The sequence below is a fragment of the Myotis yumanensis genome, unplaced genomic scaffold, assembly GCF_028538775.1.
Source record: "Myotis yumanensis isolate MYYU_CA2020_CCGP unplaced genomic scaffold, mMyoYum1.0.hap1 SCAF_12, whole genome shotgun sequence".
NCBI classification, from domain to species: Eukaryota; Metazoa; Chordata; class Mammalia; order Chiroptera; family Vespertilionidae; genus Myotis; species Myotis yumanensis.
The window spans coordinates 60900905-60914378 of NW_027223763.1; the positions used below are offsets into that span (position 1 = coordinate 60900905).

Sequence of the window (13474 nt, forward strand, 5' to 3'; positions counted from 1 at the left end):
TTATATCTAAAGGTAATTGCCGAGGCTTTATTATTTAACTTTACATGTTAGGAGGTAGGAGCTCATTGAACTCATATGAACATATATATGAAACATGCTACAAAACAATATTAAATCTATCTTAGAGTATTTTTTCTGTTTAAAAGGATTGACCAAAATACAAATTGGCTCAGCTATTCCTTAATGTCAAAGATAAAATGATTTAACTCTTGGGTATAAGAAGCCCACTTGGCAACACTGGGAAACATAAGTAATTCTGAGCCATGCACATTTCTCAGAAAGGAAGCTCTTTGACATCAAGAAGTTGTCTCCAGTTGGCAGGAACAGCAGACTTCCCAAAATAAATTTGAGGCATCATATTCTTTTGTAGCAACAAAAAATCATTTCAGAATAATTTTTTATTAAGCTACTAATAAAAAATTTATTTCATTAGGAATAAAGACCACCCAAATGTAACCATTAAACCAGATGCAAAAGTGGTATTTTTTAAATCCCCAAATCAGTTTTCATGTTGGTATTGTGTTTTTTTTTCTTTCAGTGCAGTGAATAGGCATAGTTTTCTAAGTACTTATTCTCCAAAACAATCACGGTAAAACTAAAAGTCTGGCTTTGTTGAGTCATGACAGTTCTCATCTACAAGTCATTTAAAAGCCATTTTCAGGAAAGAATACATTTTCACAAAGAATAAAATCATTTAAAAAAAAACTAGGAGAGCCCTAGCCGGCTTTTCTCAGTGGTTAGAACATCAGCCCTCAGACTGAAGGCCCGTGGGGGGGTAAGCACCTCAGGTCAGGGTAAGTCCCTCAGTTGAAGAGCTCCATTCCCAGCCCTGTCGGGGTGCATGCCGGAAGCAACCAATTGATATGCCTCTCTCACACCCATGTTTCTCTCTTTCTGTCTCTCCCCCACCCTTCCACTCTCTCCAAATGTCAATGGAAAAAATATTCTCGGGGGAGGATTTAAAAAAAAGATTATATAAGAAGTGTGTGTGTGTGTGTGTGTGTGTGTGTGTGTGTGTGTTGGGGGGGGGGTGGAATTAGTAATTGGAAAATTTAATATAAATATGTGAATTTCTTCCTTCTCCTGAAAAAGAAAAAAGATCTGGCCATCCAAGGCTCACATATCTGAATGACAACACAGAAGACACCTCAGGTCCTCATTAGACTAGGTAATCCTTCTCCAATTACCTACAGTTCTCTGTCCATTGCATTCATTTACTCAATGGGCATAGCCCTTGAGACCTTTTATATGGCAGTAAAGATAATCTTATCCCTAGGATCCCATTGCTGTTATACAGCAGATGTGGATAATCAATGGTGGGCAAACCATGGCCAGCAGGTCATATCAGGCTTTAAGTCTTTTGAGCTTAAAATAAACCAATAAACAAACAAGTAAATAAAGAAGTAAAGCTTTTAAATTTTAAATAATTAAATAAAAACTTTTCAAGATATTTCATGACGTAAAAATTATTTGAAATTCAAATTATTGTGTCTACATATAAAGTTTTATTGGAACATAGTAAAACCCATTAGTTTACTTATTATCTATGGCTGTTCTTTGCACCAAAAGGGCAGAATGGAGTAGCTGTGACAGGGACCATATGGCCCACAAAGCCTAAAATATTTCCCTTCTGGCCTTTACAGAAAATGTTTGCTGACCTGATTGGGAACATTACTGTTCAATAGGAATGTAATATGAGCCACGTACGTAACTTTAAATAGCCTAGTAGTCACATTTTTTAAAAAGAAAAAGAAACAGATAAAATTAAGTTTAATATGTTTTATTTAAACCAACATATTCAAATATTATCACTTCAATATGCAGTCAATATAAAACTTATGAATGAGATAATTTACAATTTTTTTCCGTAGTAAGTCTTTGAATTCAGTGTCTGTACAGTAGCAGTATATCTCAAATTGGATTGGCCATGTGGCAAGTGCTCAGTAGCCACAATGGTGCTAGCAAATTGGAAGGACAGCACAGATTTAGAACATGAGGATATTCCTAGGAGGAGGCAACAATTTAGCAAAGCAATTAAGTCCATTTATATAATAAGGTGCTCAGGGGTATAGGAAAAGTGGAGTAGGAAGAAATGCCTCTAGGCTTGAGCATGAAATGTAGTGGAGAGAGGAATTGAGAGTGGACTCTGAGGAGGGAAGGTACTGGGCTGCCTCGCTGAATAGAGCAGAAGACATATGGGAGAAGAAAGGATGATTTTAGGAAGAATTGGGGGGAATCTATAGGTCTTATTCATGGGGTTCAAAAAACCCCTAAAGATCTTATTTTTTGGTGTTAGTGAAATATTTTTAAAATTAAATTTATCAGGGTGACATTAAATAAAATTACATAGGTTTCAAGTGTACGATTCTGTGATACATCATCTGTATATTGCATTGTGTGCCCACTACCCAATGTCAAATCTCCTTTGTTACCATATATTTGACCCCCTTTATCCCTTTCCACCTCCACCCCCTTTCCCTCTGGTAACCATCATACTTTTAATTTAAAATATTTGTTTTCATGGACTTCACTCTCTGTCAAGAACACTGCTCTAGCCCTAGCTGATTTGGCTCAGTGGGTAGAGCATCGGCCTGCGGACTGAAGGGTCCCGGGTTGGATTCAGGTCAAGGGCACGTACCTGAGTTGCAGGCTCCATCCCCAGTAGAGGGCATGCAGGAGGCAACTGATCAATGATTCTCTCTCTTCATTGACGTTTCTATCTCTATCACTCTCCTCCCTTCCTCTCTGAAATCAATAAAAATATATTTTTTTAAAAAAGAAGACTGCTCTAGATTTGAGCCCTAAGGATTAACACTTCAAAACATTAACAAATATTTTAAAGGTGGGGGCTTTTAGTCAAAAAGGTGTGGGTAGGGAGAAAAATCCCTAATCTATCGCTCTTTTCCTTCCCTAGATAGAATGTGGGAGTGAACACTTCTTACTGCCTTCTCCACCATTCCCCACTCCTCTCCATTTGAGAAAGGGTGGCTAGTCTCCCGCTCACTGGGTCTCTCATTTCTGGCGGAAGAGTGCAATGTTACCAGCCACTGGTCTACACTCTCTTGTCCCTTCATGCTGTTAGCTGCGGCACAGTCTCTCCCTTTGTGCTCATCCCACCCCGTTCACATTCTCTTTCATGTAGTAATAGAAATACAATTCTAAAGCAATACAGTAATTACTATAATGGAGGTTTATTTTATTGAGGTGTAATTGACATATGACATTATATTAGTTATAATGGAGCTTTGTTTAAAGTAGCATAATAGCACCCAGGCCGGGGAGCTCAGTTGGTTAGAGCGTCATCCCACCAAGGTTGTAGGTTCAATCCCCGGCCAAGAATTAACCAATGAATGCATAGACAAGTGGAACAACAAATCTCTCTCTCTCTCTCTCAAAAAAAAATCAATCAATAAATAAAATAATAAAGTAGCTCGAGAGCAGAAAGGAGAGTTAGCGGGTTAGAAGACTTTCTTCACAATCAGGGGTCTTCGCCTGCTACTCACATCACTTTATATAGCACCATTTTGTCATTCAACATTACTATGGAAATGTTACTTTTGAGTATGTATTGTTATATGTGAAAATTAGTTGGTAAAAACTTGACAAGTCAGAATTTTTATATGCGTATTATAAATGTGGAAATAAATGAGAAATGTACTTTTAGAAATCCCTAAGATAATGAAAGCATTGCTTGGACACTGAGATTATGCCCAAGGTAAAACATGTTTCCTAAATTTTTTTAAATTGAATAAACACTTATATATGCCAGACCCTGTTATAAGTACTTTACAAATACTAACTTTTTAACCCCAATAATACTTCCATGAGGTTGAGATACTATTATTTCCTCCGTGTTAGGCCTGAGTACTGTGAGGCACTGAAAGATTAGTACCTTGTGGAAGGTGACTAAGCTACTGACTAACAAAGATCTAGGGCAGTGGTTCTCAACCTTCTGGCCCTTTAATACAGTTCCTCATGTTGTGACCCAACCATAAAATTATTTTCGTTGCTACTTCATAACTGTAATGTTGCTGCTGTTATGAATCATAATGTAAATATCTGATATGCAGGATGGTCTTAGGTGACTCCTGTGAAAGGGTCGTCAGCCAAAGGGGTCGCAACCCACAGGTTGAGAACCGCTGATCTAGGGTGACCCACTGTCCCAATTTGCCTGGAAGTATGCTTTGAAAAGTCCTGCATCCCCAGTAGAACTCTTCAGTACTGGGAAAATCAGGATGGGTGGCTACCCAAAAGTTCAAACCCTGGCAATCTGACTCCAGACTCCATGCCACTAAGGTGCTCTCGCCCTCACAATAATGCAGGGTTGATCTAATAAGTGTGGAAACACCATTTGTAAAAATAGATCGAGCAAAAGCAACCCCGAAACCTGGGCCTTTTACAAGATGCTACACTTGGAAGATTCACCTTCAGCTCACCTCGTCTTCTAATAAACACTCCAGAATGTGCTAGGGTTAATTTGCACCAATTGCTTGCAGCTGTAGAGCAGACATGGTAATTGCAACGTTTCCAGAAAATCAGGCAGAGGGAAGATTGGAAATTCCCCACGAGAATGGCAAAGATGTCTCACTCTTCACAAGTGGGAACTATGGCAACCTGAAAAGTCTGTAAATCCAACTGGGAGCATGTCATGTTGTTTCTTACTTTGTCTGACTGTTTCTGTAAGTTTCTGTATCCATGACCATGAAGGAAACTTTTTGTTGTCTGTGTCTATTGGCCTTTTCCCCTCAATTATCGTAATTGCTTTGTCATGAGACCACCACACTAAAAAAGAACCTATGGCCCTAACCAGTTTGGCTCAGTGGATAGAGCATCAGCCTGTGGACTGAAGGGTCCCAGGTTCGATTCTGGTCAAGGGCATGTACCTTGATTGTGGGCACATCCCCAGTAGGGGGTGTGCAGGAGGCAGCTGATCGATGTTTCTCTCTCATCTATGTTTCTAACTCTCTATCCCTCTCCCTTCCTCTCTGTAAAAAATCAATAAAATTTATTTTTTTTAAAAAAGACCCTCTGACAAGGCCAGTGATCAGAGAACAGAGAAGATGGGTGGGTGTCCCATGGGTTATGGGGAAATATACCCTAAAAGCTGGTGAAGGAGGCAAGTAGGCAGTAGAAAGCCAGGTAGAAGATAGTGTATTGGCAGGGCCCCCATTCCAAGTTTCTGCCATCCATCACCTCCCAAATCATACATGGATGCAGCTGAGTGAATAAAATTTTCAGAAGATGCTTCAAGAAGGAGTGGCCCCTTCCACTTTGGCATTCCATAAGAGCATCCCCACCCTCCACCTGTCTGCTCCTTCTCTGGCCAATGCTAAGTACAGAGAGGAGCATCAGAGGAGCAGGGTGCCTTTCTCCCCTCCTCATCTCCTTACTCCTACAAAAATAAGTGGGAGAGAGGAAGGAAGAGTAAAAAACTGCTTACTATGAAAAAAAAGTTTTTTTAAGTCCCTAATCCAGATTTAGATTTTCAAACTAAGACCAAGAAAATGCACCCAATCTGTGAGGAAAGCTCAGGGGCGGGGTCCACAAGAAGTGTATGCTGAGATGAGACTGAAGGGTAAGAATTTGTCACATGGACAAAAAGTAGGGAAATGGAGAGAAAACACTTACCAGATATTCTCCCCTCAGCCTGGAAAGACACTCAGCAGGTGGTGTGGAGAGGTACTGAGACCCGAGAAAGCACAGGTGCTCAGTAGCCTGAGGGAAGCAGAGTGGTGGGAGATGAGGAGACCTCTCTTGAAGGGCCTTGTATGTCATGCTAAGAACTTTAAGTTTGTCTGTGCCAGTGGAAAGCTATTGAAAGAGTTTTGAGAAGGGGAGTAACAATCAGATTTCATGTTAAAAAGATCACAGTGTGAGAATATTAGTCAGAGTCCTAGGGAGTGTGCCATGCAAAGACATGGTCAACGGTGAACTAGTTACTAAATGCACCAGGAAAAAAACAACAACTTTGAAAGATCTCCTGGAAAGGAATTGTAAAACTAATAAAACAATAAAAAGATTGAAACATATCAAAGAAAGTAATCAGAAAAGAGTTTAAGCCCCTTGAACCTACAGTGTTGTTAAGGATAAAGATGAAAAACTTATTAAATGAACAAGTTCTTAACCTCAATACTGATCCAGGAAGGACTAGGGAGGTTCCAGTTTCCAAACTGTCCCCAGGAATCCTATAGAATAAAAGCATAGTATGCAAATTGTCTCCTTGCCTGGGAGTTCATTGCAGAGTTCAACCAGGGGGCAGGGCCAGCCCAGGGAAGGGAGGGAGGCCCTGGGCAGCTGCAGCAGGCACCAGGTGGGGGAGGGGGAGAAAGGGGGGGAAGGGGTAGAGTACCCCACCGGCAGCCAGCAGCTGCTAGGGACCCTACCAGTGCACGAATTTCATGCATTTGACCTCTAATAGAAAATAATGGTCAATGGTTGGTATTCCAAACCAACTTGAAAAAATATGTGCAAAACCTCAAGGGACTGGCCAGTAGTCCCTAATCACCTCACTGAAGCATGCTTTATCCTTTTTATGAGGCCCTTCCTTCCACACAATAATCAGACAGAACTGATTTGTGCACACATTTCTAATTTAGAAGTTAATATTTTGTTTTCTGGGTTTTTTTAATTTTAAAAGATGGAATAAGGATATTTGTTTTTATCCTTAGCATAAGTGTTTATTAGACTGGAGGTTAGCAACTTTTAAAATTTCAATTATTTTATTCTTTCCTAATGTTTATATCACAGTTTAGTTTTCTAAAACTGATCATCTCTATAAAATTTTACTTGGTTTAATAATCATTCATTGACAAATATTTCTTGAATGCCTATTTCCTCTTAGGCCCTCTGGAAACAATAATTGACAAGATTGACAAGCCTGGCTGCTGCTCTCATAGAGATTATACTAGCAGTCCAGTGGCAAAGCAAAAAATTATAGTGTGATATGTGTATGGAACATGACAGAAACTTACTTTGCCTACCCACTATCTATTAACCATGTTTTTCCTGTTAAGAGAACCCTACTTTGGTGGGAAGCAAATGACATGCCCCATTGTAGCAGATTGTATTTCCTCTAAATGACCACACCAATATTTTGATCCCACATGTTGTTCTAGATTCTGCCACTAAGAGGTAAAATCTATTTTCCCTCCCCTTTAACCTGGGCAGGGTTGTCATGGGGAATGGAGTACAGCGCAAGTAACACTGTATGAATTCCAGGCCTTGGTCATAAAAGCCAATATGGTTTCCCTTGGGTCTCTCCTGGGACTCTCACCCTTGGGACTCAGCCACCATCGTGTGGGGAGCCAAGCAGCCACATGAAAAGGTCTTGGGTAGGTGTTCTAACCACATTCCAAGTTCAAGTCTTCTTGGCCCACATCCAGCATCAACTGCTGCTGTGTGGAGCAGAGACAGACCATTTCTGCTGAGCTTTGCCCAAATGGCACATTTGTGAGAAAAACTCTTTTTCATTTTAAGCCACTAAGTTTTGAGTTGGCTTGTTAGACATCAATCGATACGCAGAAGACCAACTTTTAAAAGCTGCATTTCCCAGCTTTCCTTGCCCAGTGGAGTGGCCGTGTGGCATAATTCTGACCAATGAGATGTAAGCGGAAGCCACCAGATGGGGCTTCTGGGAAAGACTCAACAGAGGCCTGACTTCAGGACCTGGATCCTTGTTCTTTTTTCTGCCAACAATTCAAAGTGACCACTAGAGCTCCAGCAGCCCTTTTGTAAGAATGAGGATGAAGGCCACACCCTAAGATTTCCAGAATAGAAACCTAGAAAAGGTACATAACATCCTTAGCTTTCAGGGAAATGCAAATTAAAACTGCAATGAGATACCATGTCACACTTCCAGAATGGCAAACATTAAAAAGATTGACAAAAAGAAAGGGGGTGGGGAGGGTTGACGATACCAGAATTTGGTGGGGATGTGGAACAACCAGAACTTACCTATATTTCTAGTATGTGGAGTAGAAAATGGTATCAATACTTCGGAAAACTGTTTAGCCGTTTCCAACAATAACATAAAATATACCTATTCTATGATCCAGTTATATTTAAGGTCTACATTTTTATTACATTTGAAATATGAAAACATATGTTTATAAAAAGACTTATGGAAAAATATTTTAATCATTATAGACAGGAAACAATCCATAAGTCCAACATAAGCACTGAAAATGGATAAACAAATAGCAATTCATACACTACATTGGAATACTGTGCAAGAAAAAATTAATGGCCTGGTCGGTGTTGCTCAGTGGTTGAGCATGGACACTTGTACAAAGAGGTTCCTGGTTCCATTTCTGGTCAGGGCACATGTCCTGGTCTGGCTTGATCCCCAGTGGGGGCATGCAGGAGGCAGCAGATCAATATTTCTCTCTCATTGATGTTTCTATCTCTCTCTCTCTTCTTCTCCCTTCCTCTCTCTGTAAAATCAATAAAACATATATTTTTTAAAGATAAAAGAATGAACTACCCACATATTCAACAATATGCATGCATTTCAAAAACATATGTTGAGCAAAAGAAGGTAATTTAGCCAGAGAAGCATATATGCTTTATGATTCTACTTATATGACATTCAAGAACATGTAAAACTAATGGATTGTGATAGAAATCAGAGCAGTAGCTGCCTTGTGAAGCGACTAACTAAAGAGGCACAAAGGAGCTATCTGGGGTAATGGAAAAATTCTACATCTCAGCTGGGGTGTTAGTTACCCAGTATATACAGTGGTCAAAACTCATCAAGCCGTACTCCACAGAGATGTGTGCATTTTACTTTATGTAATTTATCTACAAAGAGTTAAATAAATATAGGCTTACTTTTCAATTGCTTATTTACTCCTCAGAACCACTCAGAGGAGCTAGGGCTTAAAAATTACTGATATGCTGCTATAGGTAACTTACAGAGGCAATGTTTAAACTAATTAGGAATGAAAATATTTTTGTGACCAGGTCTTGCTGACCAGCAAAATATTATCTCTAACTCACTTACCCAAAACACTATGTTCCAAATCAAAACATATTCAACATGGATTTTCTTCATCCTCATCCCAAGCTCAGGTAACCATAACAAAATTCTCTAGGCAAATCACCATACCAGCAACTCACAGGGCCTCTTGATAAGTGAGGTCTCAACTGAGACATGAATTACTCAACTGGATTAGCAAGGCAAACGGGGCGGGGCAGAGGCGGAGGGGAGGGGGAATAGGAGTGAAGTGAAGCCCCAGAAACTCTCTCTCTCTCTCTCTCTCTCTCTCTCTCTCTCTCATTTTATCTTGTAATTATTTATGGTGAATTGCCTCACATATTTATTGGTCATTTGTATTTCTCCTTTTGACATTTGTCTGTACATTGTTGTTACAACACTTCCCATTGAAGTTTCAGTGCTTTCCTTATTGATTTAAACTGCTACTTACTTTGTATCAGATATTTTTACTTTTCAATTTTTTATGGTTTCTTCTAAATTGTTTACGTAGTCCAAGCTTTAATTTTGATTCCTCTGTGACTTAGCCCATTGATTTTATGCTTAGACAATTCTTCCTTCAGCTCTAGAAGAAGTAAATAGTTTAAACAGTTCCCTAAATATTCTTTTAGCTTTATAGCCATACTTTGGCAAATATTGGTTATGTTTCAGGCACGTTTTTAAATATTTGCTTGATTTATTTTGTATTGAACATTTTTCAAAATTAACATCTCAATTTGGGAGGTATATGCTGTAGATTGGCAATTTAACTTATCACAGCTAGCCAATTTTTTGCATAATTTTTTTAAACATTGAAATCTGATGCCAACTTTATAATTTACATCATTTCATACATAATGCTTCTAGTTATGGCTATTTATCCCATTCCATAAATATGTGTATATGTGTTTATACTAGTGGTACTCTATTTATTTATTTATTTATTATTTAAATATATTTTTATTGATTTCAGAGAGGAAGGGAGAGGGAAAGAGAAACATCAATGATGATAATCATTGATCGGCTGCCTCCTGCATGCCCCCTACTGGAGATTAAGTCCGCAACCAGGGCATATGCCCTTAACCGGAATTGAACCTGGGACCCTTCAGTCCGCAAGTTGATGCTCTATCCACTGAGCCAAACCAGCTAGGGTTTATGTGTTGTTTTAATATCTTTTAAAACACTGTGGGGAAAGTCCTTTTATTAAGAGTCTTTGGGGCCGGTGTGGATCAGTTGGTTGGAGCATCAGCCCCTACATCAAAAGGTTGCAGGTTCAATTCCCAGTCAGTGGGCAACAGAGTTACTTTAGGCCAGTGATGGCGAACCTATGACACGCAAACTCATTTTTTTGGTTGATTTTTCTTTGTTAAATGGAATTTAAATATATAAAATAAGTCTTTGTTTTACTATGGTTGCAGATATCAAAAAATTTCTGTATGTGACACAGCACCAGAGTTAAGTTAGGGTTTCTCAAAATGCTGACACGCCAAGCTCAAAAGGTTCACCATCACTGCTTTAGGCAAAAGGGAGAATATCCATGGACCAATCAAATGTGGCCAGGGTCAAGGATCACCGTGAACCAGAGAGGCAATTAGAGAGGCACCACTATAGAATACTTTAAGCCAAAGAGGGCACCCAGTAGGTGTTCATTGTTCCCCTCATCAATTTTCTTTGTTCAAAAATTTCTTGGCTGTTCTCTATTTTTTCTAGCCAATCAACATTAGAATCACCGTTTCAAGCTTCTAATGATATTCTATTTGGATTTTGATTGGAATTTCATTAAACCTATAAATTAATTAAGAAAAACTGACATCTTTATAATTGTCAGTGTTACTAAGGAACATGGCAGGACTTCCCATTTATCCAAGTCTTCTTTTATGTTCTTCAGTAAAATTTTGTAGGTTTTTTTTTATATCGCTCTTATCTATTTCTTATTATGGTTATTCTGCTGTATTTTATATCACTCATTTTAAACCAATTCTAATCTGACTTCTACCTATTAATCTTAATTCCTTTGTTGCTAAAAATAGAGAAAGGAAAGCAGTGGAAATTATTGGAAGGACATTGAGGAGGCTCATAGAATTAAGAGAAAAGAATTACATTTCTGGAAAGGGAGACAGGATTAACATCAGGGATGACTAGAACCATGGGCTGGAACACCGTTGAATCTTTGCTTATCTCCCATCCCTTCATATCTCTGCATTTTTACATCATTCTGATATTTCCATTGTCCAAAAGAAAAGCTTTGCCATAGTCCTTATTCCTAGTGTGGGAGAGTATGACCTTAAACTAAAAGCATTTTTTGGTCATTAAAACATACTTTTTGAAACAAACAAAAACACTTTTTGCGGAAGGGAGCAGGGTGGAAGGGGGTCAATGGAGAAAAATAGGGGAGACATCTGTTATACTTTCAACAATAAAAATAAGTTTTAAAAAAATTAAAATTAAAAAACAAGCCCTAACCGGTTTGGCTCAGTGGATAGAGCATCGGCCTGTGGACTGAAGGGTCCCAGGTTCGATTCCAGTCAAGGGCATGTACCTCGGTTTCGGGCACATCCCCAGTAGAGGGTGTGCAGGAGGCAGCTGATGGATGTTTCTCTCTCATCAATGTTTCTCTCTATCCCTCTCCCTTCCTCTCTGTAAAAAATCAATAACATATATTTAAAAACAAAAACAAAAACATACTTTTTTGTAAGATTCACCTAAAAAGAAATACAGGTTTCCAATTAAATTTGGTGGAACAAAGATATGCATTTCTCTCTGCCATTTTTAGAAAACAGCAGTGAAAATGGCAGTAAAGAGCCCAGCAGGTATGCCTCAGTGGTTGAGTGTTGACCTATGAGCCAGGAGGTCACAGTTTGATTCCCAGTCAGGGCACATGCCTGGATTTCAGGCTCAATCCTCAGTGGGGCTCATGCAGGAGGCAGCCAATCAATGATTCTCTCTCATCATTGGTGTTATTGTCTTTCTCTCCTCTCCCTTCCTCTCTGAAATCAATAAAAATCTATTTTAAATAATGGCAGTAAAGAGATAAAAGAACAGGAGAGGTGATAATAGCAGATCAGAGATATTAATAACATTTTGAAAGCTGGAAATGATGTTTCTATCTCTCTCTCCCTCTCCCTTCCTCTCTGAAATCAATAAAAATATATTTAAAAAAGAATTCTGGGAAAGCAGAAACAATTCAGGGAGAATGATAAAACAAAAACAATTATGGAAAAAGAAATCTTTCAGCAAGATAAAGTATTATATTCATAAACTACTAACAGTGTCTTATAAAAATATGTACAGAATGCAAAAGTCTCTTAAAAAGTGAAAATACAGAAATAGTCATTTAGAAGTCTATAAGTTCCCAGGAAGGTAGGACCAAAAAAGGCAAAGAGATGAAGAATAAGAGAGAAAATTAGTTAAGGTGAATTTCACATAATATACAAATAACCATTTTAGAGAATACAATTCAGTGGTATTTAGTGCATTCATCATGTTATTCAACTACCTCTCTCTAATTTCCAAAATTTTTCATCACCCTAGAACTGTGGTCGGCAAACGGAGGCTCGCGAGCCACATGCGACTCTTTGGCCCTTTGAGTGTGGCCACGAAGTTTCAATTGCACTGTACGTGTGCGCCCGCACGTGGTATTTTGTGGAAGAGCCACACTCAAGGGGACACAGTTTGCCGACAACTGCCCTAGAAGAATACAATGTAAAATATGTTTTAGATTGTGGAAGAGAAAACCACAGGCCCCAAATGGCATCACTTGTGCTAAAGCTGGTGCTACTAAACCCAGATTTGATACCTGACTTAATTGCTGTTTCAACATCTGGCAGGAACATAATACTAATCAACCAGTCTAAAATTTTCTGATTAACACCATGGGGTAATCTGCCAAGTGGGCCCTCTTCATCTCTCCTAGAAAGAAGAGACAAGTGAATATTAAAACCCTTCCAGTTCTCTCCCCCTCAAAAGAAAAAAAAATGTCCCAGGCCAAAAAGAACCCTTTCTTTGCTAGTAGTTTTATTGCTCCACTCTTCTTTTGTACAAAACCTTACATTTGTACAACCCCTCTGAGCGCGCCTCTAGCAGCTAGATGGGGTGCTGTCCCCTTCATGAGACACTTAATAAAGTCAATTAGATCTTCACACTTACTTGATTGAATTTTGTTTGTGTTTGTTTTTTATTGATTTTTTTTTTTTACGTGTATGGAGCTATCGCACAGGAAATCTGATAACTATACAGACCCTGTCGGCAGGAACCATATGTTTTGATGTGTGTGACTGCCTATGGTTTTTATTGATTTTTTTGTCGTTGTTTGTTTCTTTTTTTTTATTTGTTTCTTTTTTTAATTTTTAATTAAATCTTTATTGTTCAGAGTACATTTGTTCCTCTTTCCCCCCCCCATAACTCCCCTCCTCCCAGTTCCCGCCCCACCCTCCGCCCTCACTCCCCACCCACTGTCCTCATCCATAGGTGCACGATTTTTGTCCAGTCTCTTCCCGAATCTCC

At 39.0% G+C, this 13474-nt stretch overlaps 1 non-coding gene across 1 annotated transcript; it reads right to left on the reverse strand.

Annotated features, from left to right (window-relative positions):
* Nucleotides 1–13165: 13165 nt before the first annotated feature.
* Nucleotides 13166–13246, reverse strand: LOC139021350 (small Cajal body-specific RNA 14). Its single transcript, XR_011473465.1, has one exon. It is a non-coding gene; the product is annotated as a small Cajal body-specific RNA 14 (non-coding RNA).
* Between the last annotated feature and the right edge of the window lie 228 nt (nt 13247–13474).